Here is a 13,374-nt window from a genome sequence, read left to right as displayed (position 1 = left end):
CCCAAGTTGTTTCCATCTCCGGGTTTTTCCCGCCGGCGGCGGAGGGAAGACTAATGCCTCTGGCTGCACGGCGTGCGTGGCAAGAGCAGGGAATGCCTCTGGCTTCACGGCGTGCGTGACAAGAGCAGGGCCGACTTTCCCTCCCTCCCTTCCCCTTCCCCCCCCCCCCCCCCCCTCTCTCTCTCTCTCTCTCTCTCTCTCTCTCTCTCTCTCTCTCTCTCTCTCTCTCTCCCTCTCTCTCTCTCTCTCTCTCTCACACACACACACACACACCTATGAAGTAATATATAGGATTTCTTTTTCTCGGCTTAATAAAATGTCCGCCTGCTTCGTGCCAAGCGATGTCCACCGAATACCTGTAAAGGCTCATGAACTTGCGGAAAAGAAGCGAAGTTAGCTTCCCCCTTCTCGCAGGCATTGTGAGTAGAAGAGTGCGTGGTTCTCCGTGGCGCGTGCACTCAAGCGGTCGACGGTAGCCTGGGCAACGACCGGCGTGCAAGAGAACTGGAGGGGGACGGGGAAAACCTGTTCCTCGTTGGTCCGCATGATATCGTCAGCGGGCACTGGGCAGCTGTTGTGCATTTACCGAGTACTGTGCTCGTGATGTGCACGAGTGCATGGCATGCCAGGGTCGTCTAAAAATGTATGCAATTAATCCACCGATAGATGATAAGGTGCGCAATAGCTTGAAGCTTTATGGGGAAATCGTCTGGTTTCGTCCTCTCTTTCAATCGTCTCGTCGGATTTCTACGGCTCCATCAGAAACGGGTCTTTTAGGCGCAGCTTATTTAGTTAGGGTTCCGCGAGTATTTCTTTATATCCGCTAACGAAAACTCACGAGGCTCCACGCGTCTCAAAAGCGCGAGGCGGTTGAAAACGCGGCCACCATCAAAGCAGCACGCCGTTCACAGCATGATTCGAAGATCTTCGATATGCACGTAGATTAGTTATCAGCGAGAACTACTTTCAAGATCAGTAGAGTCAAAATACAAGTGTGTTTGGCATGTATGTGTGTGTCTTTCTCAGGGAATACCGCCGTCTACACTCAAGAGAAATAAAATTGGCTCACACCATTTACCTACATTATGCATCATTTCATGTCGTGTGCTTAAAAGATTCGCTGGTCATTCAGCTTCACCGAGTAGAATGGCTCATGAATTTTTTTTAGTAATTTACTTTTCTACTTTTCAAAAGAAGCCAAAATAAGATATACCAGTTTGTTTGCTGGCTCCGTGCTGGACCTATCGACGTTCAGCTTCCTCTCCGCAGGAGACTTTCGCTATCAACATCTGAACATTTGATATTTTATTTTATATAATGTTTGGTATGGTGAATTTTGAGGGTTTGAGAATTTGCGATGTGTTTTGAAGTATGTTGCGCTGACGTTGTCTGCTGCGTGCACTGTCTGGTGGCAAAGGCCCAGTCAGGTGGCTTTTAGGGCCGCCTCTCGCCTTGGCACCAAGACAGACCGCTATTGAACGTTGTTTTTTCAACAAACATTATATCACGGGAAGCGCTTGCGGTGCGCTAAAATCAGCACTCATATTCGGGATGTGCGTGGCACAAAAGAAGTTGCTTTAGCTGATTTCCCAGCCGTGTACCATACAGAATACATAACATGTGCCGCTGGAAAACCTGGCCCTGTGCAACCCTGGCCATACAAGCTCCACTTAAAACAAAGTAAAAAGAAAAGGAAGCCTGCTTATACGTATTTTTCTCATCTTGCCTTATTTTTCTTGTAGAGCAGCTGTTGTGATCCTTTGTTGCGATCCTTCCTCGTCACGCTTTCGTTTCTCATTTGCACTCCGAGGCGAGAGGCATGCGTCTGCAGCTAGAGCACGTGCCGACAGCCTTGCGCAGCTTCTACCCGTCTCTTTCTTTTCTTCCGTTCCACCGTCCGTTGATCTCTGTTTGTGTGTGCGTGTTTCAGTTTCTCAATTTCCCTTTCTTGCCGCTGTTTTTCTTGCTCGTGTGTTTGTCGAAGGATTTCGTCGTTGTCGCTAATTCCTCCGTGGATTTGCTGGGTTCGTTTGTGGCGACCATGTTTTTGGCGCCGATTATCGTTTCTTCCCGTTGTGATGACTGCATGTACAATATATTGTATATGCGGATATGTGTAACTTGTGTTTGCTATCGGTTTTTTTTTTTGGCGAGCAGTCTGGAAATTTTTGATAATTTATTCGTAGCCTTGAAAACGACGTTAACACCATAGCGGGAACCTACATTTTTGAGCCCGTGCGCAATCCTCTGCGTGTACGATAGATAGCAAAGACAGGTTAGTTGTTAAGTGCAGTGTGAACCACAGATACAAGTTTGTTGCCTGGGCAGTACGAGTCGTTTATAGTATACCGTTGTCTTGTGGTTATTGTTAATAGGTCAAACAGGTCGTTGCGCCAATAAACGACTGCGCGAGCACTGCCTCTCCATTCGGAATTTCTCACTTTCCAATTTGGGCTTCCGCTGAGATTCGTGTGTGTACACCTGCTTACGAGAGAGAATCAGCATACGAAAGAAGTGTCGGAGGCGCTTTACATTTATAAATATAGCGAATTTTGCGCCATCCCACCTTCTGTGACGTCGCACAGAAGGAAAGTTTCTGACCTTGGAGAGCGTGTGACTTGACGAGATGCAGCCCTGGAGTTGAGCTCACTTGACATGGGCGGCTTTCTTATGTATATAAACTCCACTTACATTAATGCTTATATAAGCATTCATGAAAACCTCGGAAAGCAAAGGGGAGAATGTGGTAGGTCATGAATTATCGTTGAAACAGATACAGATTTTTGAAAGAAAGAAAGAAAGGGAAGGAAAACTTGCCCGCCGGGTGGGATCCGAACCCACGACCTCCAGAATGCGCGTATGGTGCGATGACCACTACGCTACCGGCGGAGCTGTGCTCCCCTCCGCTTTCTAGGGTATTTATGTTAACGTAATTGTTTCCTGTGCTTGGGGGTGGTAGGCAGCGCCACTACGACTACTCGGGGTGAACGGAACCTTCTTATTCACCCCTGGGCCCTGACTCGAGCGTCTACGATATGTCGAGAGTGGCCGACCAGCGTTGAACCCTCTTAAACTACCTAGCTGTGGCACCAGGTCTGCCAGAACCGAGAACCTCGCTATGCATGTAGGGAATCAAAAGGGGAAATGAGGGGCTCGTTGAATTAATACAGAAATAAGCTTAGGCAGTCGAGAAAGCCAAGGAAAGCAAAGGGGAGAATGTGGTAGGTTATTATCGTTGTGCGTGCGGGTGCGTGTGTGTGCGTGCGCGCACGCGTGCGTGCCTGTGTGTGTGTGTGTGTGTGTGTGTGTGTGTGTGTGTGTGTGTGTGTGTGTATGTGTGTGTGTGTGTGTGTGTGTGTGTGTGTGTTCTTTTAGGGCTGGTTCGGTCTCTGACCGAAACGTCGACAAATAAACAGTTCTATAAAACAATTGGATGAAAAACATCTGCACAGGTCCCTCATAATAAATAAATGCGAGGTCATCAGACAATGCGAACTCCCCCCATTGGTTGAAATGCTCGGCTGTGCGTACATTCTCACGTTGACATTTTCGCTTGGCGTTCACTTCGTCGGCGACTTGCGCGTCCTTCGAGACAGCGTGCCGACCGGTGCATACAGACATTCGATGAACCATGTACTGGGAGAGGAAAGCACAGCGATTGTATACTATACGTTACAATGGAAACTCGAAACGACATCGGTGACTGATGAAGGGTCTATTGTCCTCATAAAATCGGCAGCTGTGACGCGCGGTGTCTGCGAATGCTGTCGACTGTGTTTTCTTGATAGGAAATGAGAGGGATAGAAAAAAAATAGAGACGGACACACGTAATTCTGCGAGAATGGTATTCGAGTTCGATGTGAGGAGGAGTGCGAACATTCTTGGAATTGCTATCTTAACGGTGAGGCATTTACGGATGGAACAAATAATGAGAAACGCGCCCGTGCGAGATGGTTCTCTAGCGAAGCTGTATACATGCGGACGGTGCTTTGCGTATGACGCATGTTGTATACCGATTTCGAAGTTACTAAGGGGCCTACATGCGCCGCGCCTATGTATGCTCCCTAGAAGTATCGTGCGGCCGGCATTTGCCTCTGGGTCATTCCACACGAAACGACCCAGCCCGAAAATTTCATTGAAAAAAATTTGTGCTGGTCGCCGATTAAGTGTAGAAGGTCTGCACGGAGTATTTTGCTAAATTTTTCCCCCGCCGTGTGAGCGCTCCTTGCAAACACGCAAAATGGGGCGGGGCTGGAGATAAATTTTAAATGAAGAACGAAACTATGTAGAATGGCAAAATTATTGTAGAACATTCCGCTTGCGTTGCTCTTTGATTTGGGATCATGATTGAAGCCGTGTGAGGATTTTTGGTGTTGTATATAGCTAAGCAAAAACGCAAGAAACGGAGCGTTTTCAAAAAATTTTTCTCGAAGGCATCGTGAAAGCTTCAGCCATAATATTTCAACCGTGCGTTGATAGGGTCTTTGAGTGTCTGCAAAAAATAATTTATGTCAATTACATAGCGCAACTTTTAAGCAAATCGCTTACAAAGTTGCAAAAAAAAAGAGTTTTTGCCAAACTTCAGACCTAAAAAACAGCACGAAGGCCCTCGAGGTAAAATTACATGAGAAGGCTCATTATACGCATCAGCTAGCACTTATAATTTAGAAAATTTTTTTCGAGTAAATTTTGTTTGAGGCGAGAAAAAAAATTTTGAAGTTTGCAATAAGCCGCGCTTGTGTCCACTACAAAACTGTGTCCCCAACCCGGAGTGCGTACGTGCAGCCGGCCTTTTTTTGTGGCAGGCATGTCCACTCCTGGCTCTGTGCTAAACGAAAATTCAATCAATCAATCAACAGTTTGAGGGTGGTTGTTGAACATGTTTGTCAAACTGCAGCGAACGGAATTCCCAGACATTTATAACTACTCCGCTGTGAACCATTTAGCGGTAAAACATATGGCATATTTTTTTCTAAGGTATACGCATATATTAGAACGCCAGAGTTTCCTCTGTAAAGTTTTCTGGTGTAACGCAGCTGAGATATTTTGCGAGACCCTGTATATTGCAACATCGCTGCCTGTCAATGGTTGACTTTCAAGTGGTCGAGGGCCGTTTAAAGTCGTTCGTACTCATACTGTCATCACATATCCACGTTCTTTTCTCCATTTTCACTTTGTTTTCTTACGTAGAATTGAATATCGCTCTTCTCGCCTCAACCAACCTCTCCCACTTAGGCCATGTAGGCCGTGCACCCACGCACGAACTACAACTTGGCTTACGAACTGTCGCGTACCGGAGTTCACATTGTAGACAAACATATTTATCGTAACAACAGTAACAACTGCACCCCGCACCACCCAATGTAGTACACCCACAGGTGATAATATATAAAACCTCGTTGAGTGCCGCAAGCGGCCAGTGGCGTTTGAACAGTTAAGTACGTGCAAACGAGAAATTTTGCAGCGATCTGCCTTTTTTTTTCTAATTCGAAAGTTTGCCCTGTCTGTCGGTTTCCACATATAGCGTGCGTGGATAAATTGGCGTAGAACGGAAATTTTTCGCTCCAAAGAGCTAGCGTGTTTTGTTTTCTTCCATATGGCCGCGCAGTTGCAGTAGTCCGAAGTTTTGACTACAGCTGAGGACGCCCAGTTTCTTGTGGCTTGGGCGTCGTTGGGCTGATAACAACAACCACCAAGTTCTCATGCTAAAGACAATATGTTTAATAAAGTTTTTCTCCCTCTCGTAGTCCCCTCAAACGATGTCGCCCCGTTCGCAAGGAAGCGATGTTTACGAAGGCTTTGGGATTTGGTGTGAGCGGGAGCCTCAACTTCAGGTCCGTAGAGGCAGAGTCCTTCAAATGTCCTTCAATGCTTTACTGGTCACGAAACTGCTCCGTAACTCAATTGGAGAGCTTCATATGGTGCGTTTGGCCGCCGCGCGGTGGCGCCACCATCTCACTGAGGTCACTCCTCGGGCGGCGTTGCGCTGGCTCGAACGGCGGAGAGCGGCGAGTTGTGTTTGTTTTGTGCGGGAAATAAATGTAACGTGCATCTCGCGCTGTTGTGATGCGACTTCAGTAATGCAACGACGATGCCGAACACGTGTTGCGTCCCGGGATGTCATTCCTTGTACAACGATACAACAGAAAATATTTCCATGTTCTGTTGACCGAGCGACGGGGAGTTGCGTGAGAAATAAAGGCGCGCCATTCAAAGGCAAGAAACGGGAGATTTGAGCTTCGAATATAAGTGTGTGACAGTGTGTGGAAATGCACTGTGTGTGAGAACGAAAAAAGCAATGTACCCTTTTGAGAGCATCCTGGACCTAGAATTGTACAAGGCTAACTTAAAGTCGGATTTTTGTTAGATCAGTCAGGTAGTAGCGGTGCTTCATTACCTGTTTGAAAACTTGTATAACCTTGCTCTCAGGCTCGCGTGTAAAAAGAGCTTTGGGACGTCCTTGTGCTTTTACTTTTCATATTTACCCGCCGCGGTGGCTCAGTGGCTAAGGCGTTGCGCTGCTGAGCACGAGGTCGCGGGTTCGATTCCCGGCCGCGGCGGCCGCTTTTCTGATGGAGGCGAAAAGCAAAAACGCCCGTGTGTACGAGATTTCGGCGCACGATAAAGATCCCCAGGTGGTCAAAATTAATCCGGAGCCCTCCACTACGGCGCGCCTCATCGCCTGCGTTGCGTCGGCGCGTTAAACCCCCACAATCAATCAATACTTTTCATATTTCCGCGAATTATCCCTCATGGTTCGTTTTGTTTGTTTTGCAACCGCGCGTGGCCGCTTCCGCTTTTCTTATCTGGCGTTTCAACCGGAGCGCCCGTTTGCCCTTTTTGTCGTACATCCCGTCGGGCAATATTGTTTGATATGGAAAGGGTGTCACCTTGTCGCTAACTTGATTTTTTGTTTCTTCGACAATGTTCTCGATCCTATTTCCATGAATCTGAAATTGATAATGTTCCGAGAGTAATGCATGCATAGCAAACGCCGCGCAACTCATCGACGTTCATCTGTGCACGTCACACTGCAGACTGCTTCTTCGACGTTTGTGTTTCATTCTAGTCTAGCTTTGCGTCGTTCTTGGCTACGTGGCAATATTCTGATTCATCCGTGTGCTGCACATCACAGCGCGAAAAATTAAAATTTTCTAGGCTACACGCTATTTTGTCTGCCCTCGTAATATTAAAACTTTTTTCTTTCGTGTGATAAAATCAGATTTATTGTTCTTTTTTCGCTTCCTTTTTTTTTTTGCAAGGATTGCAAAGCGTGGAAGAGGAAAGACACACGGTGCAACATATATCTCTTCGTGTTTTGATCCTTCGCGTTTCTGCACGATAAAGATCCCCAGGTGGTCAAAATGAATCCGGAGCCCTCCACTACGGCGCGCCTCATCGCCTGCGTTGCGTCGGCGCGTTAAACACTACAATCAGTCAATCATCATCTTATTCATCAGCACCTGTTTGTGTTATCGTTGTACCTGACGGCCACAATCACTGCCTTGTGATCGCTAAAGTGCACGGTCAAAGGGTCTTTGAGAAGCATACGCGCGTCACAGTTTCGCGTAAAGACCAGATCAATGCAACTCCCGTGAATGGTAGTGGGGCACGTGTCGAAGCCGGCAGAGGGACAATGCGTTGAGTGCCTGGTCTGCATGTACTCGACCAGCCACTCGCCACTCTTCTTGCGCACGTCAACGTTGAAGTCGCCAACCACGACTATGGGGTCAGAGGGTTTGGAGCGCACGCGCACACTTTCCATAGCCGCGTCCATAAATGCATTCGCATTTACGACGACGACGACGACGAAGGCAGAACTACGAGGCGCGAGCGCGGCGTGCGACGACGACGACGACGGCGAAAGAAATGGACGACGACGACGACGAAGGCAGAACTACGAGGCGCGAGCGCACGTGCGCGCGCTCACGTGCGCTCGCGCTGGAGGAATGCAGGCGCACGCCGGCCAACGGAGCAAGACAACCCCCGGCTAATAAATGCATTCGCATTTAAAAAACTCCCCCCGCCTCCCCGAAGGGGATCGTGCGGAAATGCGAATGCATTGGGTGCACCGATGAGTGCGCTGGGGCAAGCAGTCACGGAGAAAGGCGCGCGCTCCACTGCATTTATATATATTTTTCCGAGCGCAGCGAGCGGAGAGAGGGTACGCGGAGAGGAGAGAGAGAGAGACCCGCGCAACACGCCCGCCCCGCGCGTGAGCTCTCTCCGCCGAGCTCCGCGATGCGAGCGCCCTCACACGCCCGAGCGCGCTCCTCCTCTCCACTCACTCTCCGCTACTCCGCCCGAGCTCCGCGATGCGAGCGCCCTCACACGCCGAGCGCGCTCCTCCTCTCCCCTTGCCCTCCGCTACTCCCGCCCGAGCTACCATGTGCTCCGGTTGCTAGGCGCACGCCGGCCAACGCACGACAACCCCCGACTAAGAAATGCATTCGCATTTAAAAAAGCACACGTAATCAGCGCGCAGGCACCAAAAGCAGCGAGCGTTAGCACGCCAAGAGCTGGCCAGTATGCCGCACGCGCGGCGGCTGGATGCCCTTCGTGCGGCGGTGGCGCCTGTAGTGGCGCCCGCGGTCCCTATATGAAACGAGCGCCGAAGTTTCGTGACCAGTAAAGCATGAAGGACTCTACGGTGACGAAGATGCGGCTGTAGTGGTAGTGGGAGAAAAGTAGGGAAGAAAGAGAGTGGGACGTAGGATGAGTAATATACCGAAATAGAATTTAGATCAGAGGGGGAAGGTAAACAGGGGTGCAAGGGCAGGAAGGGGGGGGGGAAGCGATGGGAGTTTAAAACCGGGGCAGGGGGCGGGAGGGGGATACCTCATTAGGTTAGTGAAGGGTAGGGCAAATAAGTAGAATAACAGAAACAAGTCGGTTAGTGACAACCGACGTCCCGATACGAAGGGAGGGCCTCTAATCATCATCATCATGATTGGCGGGCTGGTGGGGCCGTCGTCTGCTGTACTCTCTGTGGTTCTGGGAGGGCTTGGCGCCCTGAAGCCGAGCGCCTCCTTCAGCGTAGCGGCCAATGGCGCTGGTTTTATCGCCGTGCAGTCTAGGAGCATGTGCTCAACCGACTCCGCACCCACACACGGCACGCCACGCATTCCGTAGGCAGTGTTCCACCCGTCCTCTTCCGCCAGACCCTGGTGAGTAGGGCCTTCGCCAGCAGGTCGCTGCCTTTGCGTACCGACCCCTTCCCCCCGGCAGTGCATCTTCAGGGTGACGTTTTTCCCCGCCCCCTCACGTCACTTGGACTCCTCCCGCTGGTTCGGTAGTTTCATAAGGGCTGGGAGACATGGCTGGCTGACCACCCTCGAGGCACGGTGCTGGGAGCCCGTAAAGCGACCTCAGCCTCCGAGTCCTCCTGGACCAGCGTTTGTGGCGGTCCCTGTACACAATGTAGTCTAGGCCTCATCGCACGACGTTGTCCCCAGGTAACTGGAAGGCGCGCACCTCATAGGAGAGCTTGGCAGTGGTCTCTCTGGCCTCAAACGAGGACCACCCAAGGTCTCCCTGAATGCCTTCTATGGCGACCCCCTTGTGCGTACCCAACGCTATTCTTCTGTCTCCCGCTGGCGCCGTTCAAGTGCCTCCCTTGTCCCTGTAGACAGACACAAGACCGCGTTGCCATACGTGAGGCCCGGCACCGCAACCATCTTCCAGAGACCCCTCAACACTCCAAATCGGTTGAAGGACCAGAGGGCCTGCCTGGTCATCATTCCCCGGCTCCTAGCTGCTCGCACACGTAGGTCTTTTTCGTGGCAGTCTGGGTAACCGGAGGGCGCCTTCAGGGTGACCCCTAAATATTTGGTGCACTCTTGCACCCGGAGTTCGCCCCGGAGTTCGCCTTCTTGCAGCGTCCACTCCGCCCCTCTGTCACACTCCCCCCACACAAGCACCGCAGTTTTCCTCTGGTTGAATCGCAGTCCCCGCGTCGCTGCCTCCTGCCCACAGATGGCCAATACTACACCAGGGTGGCCAATCTGTCTGGTGAGGGAGTGCGTTACCGGAAGTGGTAGCCGGGATCAGGTCGCATCCCAAGCCCCCTTCTGCAATTTCAACAACATGCCTCTCAGATAATGAATGACAACCTACCATTGTCCCTGAAGAAAATGTATGATAGCTGCATCTTACCGGTACTCACCTATGGTGCAGAAACTTGGAGGCTCACTAAAAGGGTTCAACTTAAATTGAGGACGACTCAGCGAGCAATGGAACGGAAGATGATAGATGTAACATTAAGGGACAAGAAGAGAGCGGAGTGGATCAGGGAACAAACGCGTGTTAAGGACATATTAGTAGAAATTAAGAAGAAATGGGTGAGGGCAGGGCATGTAATGCGAAGGCAAAATAACCGTTGGCCACTAATGGTAACAGTGTGGATCCCTAGAGAAGAAAAGTGTGGCAGGGGGAAAAAGAAACTTAGATGGTCAGATAAGATCAAGTTTGCGGGAATAAATTGGTCGCCGTTAGCACAGGACCGAGGTAATTGCAGATGTATGGGAGTGGCCTTTGCCGTGCAGTGGGCGTAGATAGGCTGCTGCTGATGATGATGATGACATAATAATGGGTTATTGGGATTGCAACCAACGAACTTTAATTTCACAGCTTTTTTTTCTGGAAATAAATTAGTAGTTTAAAGTCCTATCGCAGTACAATGAGCGATTAGCCCTGGTCAATTTACCCTTGTGGGTACGTTCCGAAAACATTGAGGACATCATCATCATAATTTAAGAAGAAGCCGACGTGGAGGCTGGAGCTGCTCCGCATGGATCCTGCTAGTGACGCGGTGAGTGACGAGATTAGCCGTGACCAACAGCAGGAAGTACGTGACCAGATATGGGACGAGCTACAACGCAGCCTCGACTATGTCTACACCCACAACTGCCACTTGTCCAAAGCACAGTACATGGAGCTGTACACGCACGTATACAACTACTGCAACAGCGCCATTAGAGTGAAGAATCCAGGCAGCGATGGAAGCCGCCTCGTATACGGGGCGAGCTGCGTGGGCCTGGAGCTGCACGAACGGCTGGGAGCGTTCCTGGAGGACCACGTCTACACTCGGTTTGCCAAGGGAGACGATCTCATCGACGAATACTTCTTGCGCTTTTTTAGCAAAGACTGGGACGAATACAAGCTGTCCAGCAGGCTGCTTGACGCGGTTTTCCTCTATTTCAACGAGCACTGGGTCAAGATCCAATGGGAAAACGGCCGGAAGAACGTGTCTCGAGCTTTCGAGTTGGCTCTGCTGGCCTGGAAGAACGCATTCTTCAGCGCTTTGCACCGAAAGGTAACCAGTGCTCTGCTGAAGCTGATACAAGGGGAACGCGAAGGAGAGCTCGTCGACAGGGCGCTGTTAAGGAACGTCGTGTTCTGCTACGTCGAGCTAGGCATTTGTGAAGATGGTGCGTCAACTGAGAGGCCAGACCTGTCGGCGTACAAAAGCACTTTTGAGCTCGCTTTGTTGGAGGATACGGAGGACGTTTACAACCGAGAAAGCATACGCTTCCTGTCGCAAAATACTATCCCAGACTATATGAGTAAAGTGGAGCTATGTTTGAGCGAAGAAGTAAGGCGAGTCCACGCGTACATGCACGACTCTACGTTGGAGCCACTTATCAAGACCTGCGAAAAGGCTCTAATAGAGAACTATCTGGACAACTTCTACACCGAGTTCAAGAACATGCTGAGTGGTGAAGACAGAGACGAAGACCTTGGGCGCATGTTCAGAATAGTGGGCCGCACATCAAAAGGGTTTCCCCAACTGCTAGTGCTTTTTGAAGAGCACGTCCGAGCCCAGGGCCAGTCGGCGGTCGACCGCTTAGGCGAACCAGGCACCCGGGACGCGATTACGTATGTGGGCGCCCTATTGCAAGTGCATAGGCGATACAACAAACTCCTTCGCGCCGCCTTTGCCGGAAACGCTGACTTCGCCGCTCATTTTGACAAGGCATGCTTCTCGTTCATGAATGACAACTCTGTGACCAGAGCTGCCAGCTCGTGCAGAAAGACTGCAGAGCTACTGGCCGAGTACTGCGACATTTTATTGAAGAATACCTCCGTCTGCCAGAATGAGTCGCAGCTTGAAGACGCCCTGGAAGAAGTACTGACAGTGTTCAAGTACCTAGACGACAAGGATGTGTTCCTCAAGTTTTACTCCAAGCTGTTGGCCGCCCGGATTTTGCAACAGCTGTATGTCAGCGACGACGTCGAGGCAATCATGATTTACAAGCTAAAACTTGCTTGCGGCTTCGAGTACGTTTGCGGACTCCAACGCATGTTTCAGGACGTTGCAGTGAGCAAAGATGTGAACGATGAGTTTGCGAAACACATGGCCAGCTCCAATGAAGCACTGGGGTTAGAATTCAGCATTCAGGTCCTGACATCGGGATCGTGGCCTTTCCAAGAGCCGTTCACGCTTATGCTTCCGCAGGAGTTGGAATGCAGTGTTCAGTGTTTCACACAGTTCTACAGCGCTCGCCACAACGGCCGAAAGCTTGAATGGCTTCACAACTTGTCCAAAGGGCAACTCGTCACAGGCTGCTTCAAGAAAACTTACACGTTGCAGGCATCGACTCTCCAGATGGCGGTTTTGCTGCAGTACAACTTTGCCCTCAGCTTCTCTGTAAAACAGCTTCACGAGGCGACGGCCATGGAAATGAACACTCTGCAACAGGTCCTTCGAAGTTTGCTCAAGTCCAAGCTGGTCCTGTGCACAGGACATGAGTCTTCCTCTTCAGGCAATGGCGAACTTCATCCCGAAGACACCTTGTCGCTTTTTGAGGACTACAGCCACAAGAAGCCCCGCGTGAACATCAACGAGCCCTTCAAGACTGAGCTGAAGGGGGACCACGAGGCTACCCACAGCAACGTTGATGTGGACAGAAAGCTTTCCATACAGGCGGCCATAGTGCGAATCATGAAGATACGCAAGACTCTCGAGCACCAACAACTGATAGCCGAGGTACTGGAACAACTGTCATCGAGATTTACTCCGAGGCCGCCGGTAATTAAGCAGTGCATCGATATTCTGCTAGACAAGGAGTACTTAAAGCGGACAGAAGGCCAGTCGGACACGTACAGCTATGTCGCTTGAGGCCCAGTGCAAGTGAGTGCTGTTCAGCGTAAAAGCTTTCAGAGACGGCAGGCAGTCGGCCCTACAGCGCGGAAAAAAATAGGAACGCCCTTTGCTGCATATATGTATACATTGTTACAGCAATAATTTAAATATTTGAGATTCGAATAAAAGCACATTAAAAAGTTCCCTGCCCATCTTTGCTTCACGGCAAATGTCATCGAGAGAGAGAGAGAGAGAGAGAAATAACTTTATTTTCCAAGCAAGTTGGCTAG

At 50.2% G+C, this 13,374-nt stretch overlaps 1 non-coding gene and 1 pseudogene across 1 annotated transcript; one reads left to right on the top strand and one right to left on the bottom strand.

Moving 5' to 3' along the window:
- Window positions 1-2,816: 2,816 nt before the first annotated feature.
- Window positions 2,817-2,889, bottom strand: Trnaa-cgc (transfer RNA alanine (anticodon CGC)). Its single transcript has one exon. It is a non-coding gene; the product is annotated as a tRNA-Ala (tRNA).
- Window positions 2,890-10,789: 7,900 nt separating this feature from the next.
- Window positions 10,790-13,120, top strand: LOC144161744 (cullin-1 pseudogene; annotated as a pseudogene).
- Window positions 13,121-13,374: the final 254 nt, after the last annotated feature.

This window comes from Haemaphysalis longicornis, unplaced genomic scaffold (genome assembly GCF_048455015.1).
Source record: "Haemaphysalis longicornis isolate Haplotype H1 unplaced genomic scaffold, Haemaphysalis longicornis Haplotype H1 scaffold_12, whole genome shotgun sequence".
Lineage (NCBI taxonomy): Eukaryota > Metazoa > Arthropoda > Arachnida > Ixodida > Ixodidae > Haemaphysalis > Haemaphysalis longicornis.
This window is presented reverse-complemented; position numbering and strand designations above follow the sequence as displayed.